Genomic DNA, 5,303 nt, shown 5'->3' with positions numbered 1-5,303 from the left:
AGTTGCTATTGTTGATTTCTATTCAATCATCTAAAAGAGCTTAAATATTCTTTTTAAAAGGCTAACACAGTGCCTGACACATTGCAGGCCCTGTGGCAAAGGTATTTAATATATAACCCATCTCACATGCCCTTCTACAAAGTGACACTGACCCATCTCCATTAGCGTCTGTATTCCCTTTTCTTGAACCTAGGCTCACCTTGAAACTGTTCTTAATGTTGCAAAAATGTTGCATGACTTCTGAGGCCAAGTCATTCAAGGCAATATATGGCTTCTGCTTCTTTCTCTTTCTGTCTTTTAGGATGCTTACCTTGCAACCCAGCCACCCTGTTGAGAAGAACCCCAGGCCACATGGAGAAGCCACATGTGGTGGCACCAACATTAAGCACTAGGCATATGAATGAATGAGCCTTCTGATGATTCTAGCCCCCAGGCATTGAGTCTTCCACTTGGGGCCCCAGTCATCCTGAAGCCATCTCTCCCGTGCTGTGCCTGAATTTCCAACCCACCAAAAGGTAACATATAATTTTTATTGTTTCAAACCACTAAGTTTGGGGTAATTTGTTTCACAGCAATAGGTAACTAATTCATGTACTTACTAAAAATGTTTATTTGGCTTATTCTTTGAATATCCCCAGTTTAGCTGGTCAAATTTGCTGAATGCCTACTCCTATGTGTCTGGCACAGTATTAGGGACTATGAATACACACAATTGAGTAAGACAGGCCACTCCCTTCTACTAGCACCTATAAGAGGAACAAACACAAAGTAAAAAGTTACTTTCAGAATAATACGATCTATCGTATTTATTACATAAGTGAGTTCTTCCTGGCTCAAACTCGGATCCTGAACTGGGGAGCTGGCAACTGCTCTGGGTGCCTATTTATTTGAACTGATAAAACCACATTGATATGTGGTTTTCCAGCTTTTCTCATGATAAAGGGAACAAGAAATGTGGCTAAAGAAGGAGGCAGACATTATGTTTTCAGTGGGCTGAGGCTCTTGAGGAAGCAGGGAGATGCAGAATGAGGATTGGTAACTGTTACACACCCCAGGCCTGTTCTGAGTCTTTCTGAGGGAGGAGGAGACTAAAAAGTAGAGAGAGTTAAGTTCCTGAAACATCTTGTGAGACCCTCAGCAGCATCGGAGCTGTTAACGGCCCAGGTGGGAAAGGCACCATCTGTAAGACTTCAAGTGTTACTATGTTGTTTATTTCTCATTGAATTAATAGGTTTAAAGTTGTTTTTTTGTTGTCCTTGAAAAATATACGTAACATTTACCATTTTAACCATTTTTAAACGCACAGTTTGATGGCACTGGGTACTTTCACGATGTGCAAATACTGCCACCATTTATCTCCAGAATTTTGTCATCATTCCAAACCAAAATTCCACGCCCATTAAATGATAACTCCGCATTCCCCCTTCCCCTTAGCCCCCGGTAACTACCATCCTGTTTTCTGTCTCTATAAATTTGGCTATTTGAGGTACTTCTTCACAAACTCAGGAGCCTCCCTGGTGAAATCTGAAACTAAAACTAAAACTAAGAAAACCTATCCTCCCAGATCTTGACCCCTTTCAGCTCTTCGGGCTCCCAGCTCTCTCCCGAGGACTCCATGGCCTGTCCCTGCTTCAGCCTCTAGGTCCTTCTGCTGTATCCACCTCTAACGTTTTTGCTAAGCAGCACTGAACTGCCTGAGCATGGGCTGCTTTCTCTCACCTCCTTTCTATTGCTCAGGCTCCTTGCTCTTCCTGTAATTCCTTTTCTCTATCTCCTCTCTCCATTTCTTTTTTTAAATAAGAATCTGTGGACATAACAGAGAATAAGAAGTTTGACTTATTTCTTTTATGACTTCTAATTTTCAGCGGACACAGCATGTGGACAAGTTATATAAATTCGCTCAATTTTACTACAATCCCTCATTATGAGTCATCACTCTTTTATAAAACTCTATTACTTTTTAAAAATATTTTTCCATTCTTTACTTGCATCAAATGCCCTGGGCATTTATAATATTGACAATAACACTAATAAGCCCAAGAGCTCAGTTCTGAGTACAAGGTAAAAGAAATGTGTCAAAAATGTCTTTTGCCACAATATAAAGTCACTCTCAGTAGATATGACATATACTTAATATGTCACATAAGTTAAATATTTAAACCATATCTCATTAAAATAAAACTTCTCTCTAATTTCACCAATAGATAGCTATCAGGCAATATAAATATTTAGAAAGTTCATTATACTTAATATAATAATCTTTTGACTATCAACTAATAAGTATAGAATTACTATAAATAATATAAAATTATATTTTATACTATAACAAAATTATATATATAATTATTATTTACATAATTTTATTCAAATTATTTAACCAATGTAATTTTTCCCAGATGAGTTCATATGAGTGAAAACTGTCAACAAGATTTTTGTCCATATCCTGATATTTTCAAAAACAAACAAACAAAAAAGCTAAAACCTAAACTCAAAGCTAATTTTTAAAATAATTTGATTATGTTGATAGGAAAGATATTTCCTGATAGAAACCTAAATCTATGCTCTTTATATGCTGGACAGGAAACAGGCAGCTCATAATTCACTCTGCAAACTTTTAAATTTTATAAATAGAACTTTATAAGTAAGACATTTACGTTTTCTTCCCTTCTACCTAAGTGGTATGCTTATAGTCTCCAAGGGAAAAGAAAGGAGAGAGAAAAATCCAAAGTACTAGGACTGGCTGTAGTGACGGGTTTCCTCCAAGGGGCAAAGCATTGGGCCGTTGGGCCCAGACAGGTCATTCCAGGAAAGAAAGCAGGGAATCAAAAAGTAGACCTGTGCCAGAGGATGCGCTGTGTAGTAAGTTCTCTCCAAACACTGCATTATTTTTTTTAAATAGTATTTTACAGAATTGGCAAGAATAAGCCATAAGAGACTACCCTAGGATTTTAATTTCACTTTCAAGTAGCCCCAACATTTTCTTATAAGGAAACACATCAGCAGATATAGATATTCTCCAGAGCAGGTTTAAAATGCTGTCAAGAATAGCTTCACTGAAACGCAGAAACATGAAAAGGCAAGAAACATTTTAGGGTCGGAGATTTTTCATAATGATAATGTGTCCAATCCACTCTGAGCAAGCATAACAATTATGATACTATATGGCCACTGACCTGGCTTCAAAATATATAAAACAAAAATTAGCAGAACTAAAATCCCAGGGTACTATCGCCAACTAACAGGGAAGCCACAGGTTGCTTTTAAATTTCAGAGAAATACAGCAACGTTTATCAAACAATGCACGAACTAGTCATTCAAAGTAGTTTCATAGCTTCAGCATTAGATAGCACTCCATTTGTTTTCATGACACCATACTTTTGTGAAGCTGAGTTTTCGGTGATTGCTGTGATAAAAAAGCAAGCACCACTGGAAAATTAATATGGGACAGGAAACAAGAATTGCGGTGTTGAATCTGATTCCAAGGGTTGAGAATGTGTCTAGTATCCAACAGGTGCACACGTGTCATTGGTAAGTAATTGTGCTTGTCTAAGAATAAATTAGATAAAATACAAAATTATTTTTCCTCTAAAATAAAAGGAAAAAGGGCTAGGTTGTACAGGGGTACCTCAGCGACCTCTGTGAGCTGATTTCAGAAAGAACACTGTGATTGGGTGTGATTGTACGTGTTTGAAGTGGGATGTGAAAATGCCTTGTATATTCAGTAAGAAAAATAGAGGGCAGCCCCTCAGGAAGGACCCTCTGATATTACAGTAGGGTCTTGTTACCTAAAGTGGATTTATTTCTTTCCATCAAGTGAAGATATCATTGTAAGTAGGAGCTGAAACACTCTTTTTGTTTTAAGTACCAGAAACTCATCTAGCTAACCGAAGCAAAAAAAAGATGGAAAGGGTTTAGAAACTCTTAAGGAATCCAAAGATTCTTGAAAACCAGGCTTTCAAGACTCCAGTCAGGGCTGCTCTAGGAACCTCACACATCAAATGAGTTTACAGAGTCTCAGTTACCCAAAATTCCGAGGCTCTGTATGTTTAAGCTCTGAATTTCTGAAAGAGAGAATCTGATTGGCTCAGCCTGGGTCAGTTGTGCACCTTTGGACCAATTTAGTTATGGCCAGGAGACTGTAGAAACACGACAGCTGGAATGACACCTCCCAGCGTTAGGTGGAAAGTTCTTCTTTAAGAACCAACCAAACGTAGGGGACCCGGTATTTGGGATATTCGTTTTCCCACAAAGGGAGAAAAAGCACAGTTCTCACCTACTGGTTCCTCTGAACCAAGGTCCTCATTTAAACTTAGTTTTATGTTACAATATTTTTTTTCTCCACGAAGGAAACTACTGTAACAGCACTGACATTTATGTCACAAGAACGCTGTTGAAATTTGAGCAGGAACCCCTTCTAGATGTAATAAATCTTGATGGAACTAATCTATAAAATGAACACCGCCCTCCAAAAGGTTGATACTTAAACTTTTATATGAATTTTAAGGTATTTCATTTTATTTGAATGTGTAAGGTTGTGATATAAATTTTTGACTAAGGTTTTATGCTAATAGCTATGTAAGGAGATTGAATCTCAGGTTACAAATTCAAGTGGGAAAACTATTTTTCTATAACTAAACTTATTTTGATTCTTGAGCTCTCATTCCATTAATGACATAAAATTAATGCTAGTCAAGCAGAATTTGCTCAGCCAATTTAGAATGTTTTTCCCATCCTCTTTCTATTTCTCTGAGATTTGTGTCCACGATTCAGAAGGACCTATGTAATATTCAGGCATAGGGTCGGAGGGCACTTGGGCCTGTTGTCATAAGCCCTTGCTGGGATTTCCTGCTGGTCCTCGTTTAGACTGTTCCCTAGTATGAGACATCTATAGTCCCAAAGTACCCTGGCTACAGTCCCAGCTGGTCCACAGTCTAAACTCCTTGGCGGTTCCTCTATATCTCTCCTGTCCTACCCTTAAGGCTCTGCATGTCCTACAGCCCCTCTCTGCCCGTTTCTGTGCCCTTCTCAAGGACAGAACAAGGTTTTAGATGCTTTCCCTGACACTTTGCCTTAACACTGTGACTCACATCACAATGTGAGAAATCTGTCACTCTCTCATAAACAGTTACAAAGCTACGTATGGAGTTCTTCATTCTCGTAACTATGGCTCTCTTGTCTACCCTCTTCTTGTAACTTTATCTAGTCTTGGTGGGTGGGCTACCTGGATCTGTCCAAATTCTTCTATGCCTCGTTTGCGGCATTGTCTTACTTCAGTTCTTCAGAGTACTGATTTTTGAGACTGA

Source organism: Pteropus alecto, unplaced genomic scaffold (genome assembly GCF_000325575.1).
Source record: "Pteropus alecto unplaced genomic scaffold, ASM32557v1 scaffold72, whole genome shotgun sequence".
Classification (NCBI taxonomy): Eukaryota; Metazoa; Chordata; class Mammalia; order Chiroptera; family Pteropodidae; genus Pteropus; species Pteropus alecto.
Note: the sequence above shows the minus strand (reverse complement) of the source record.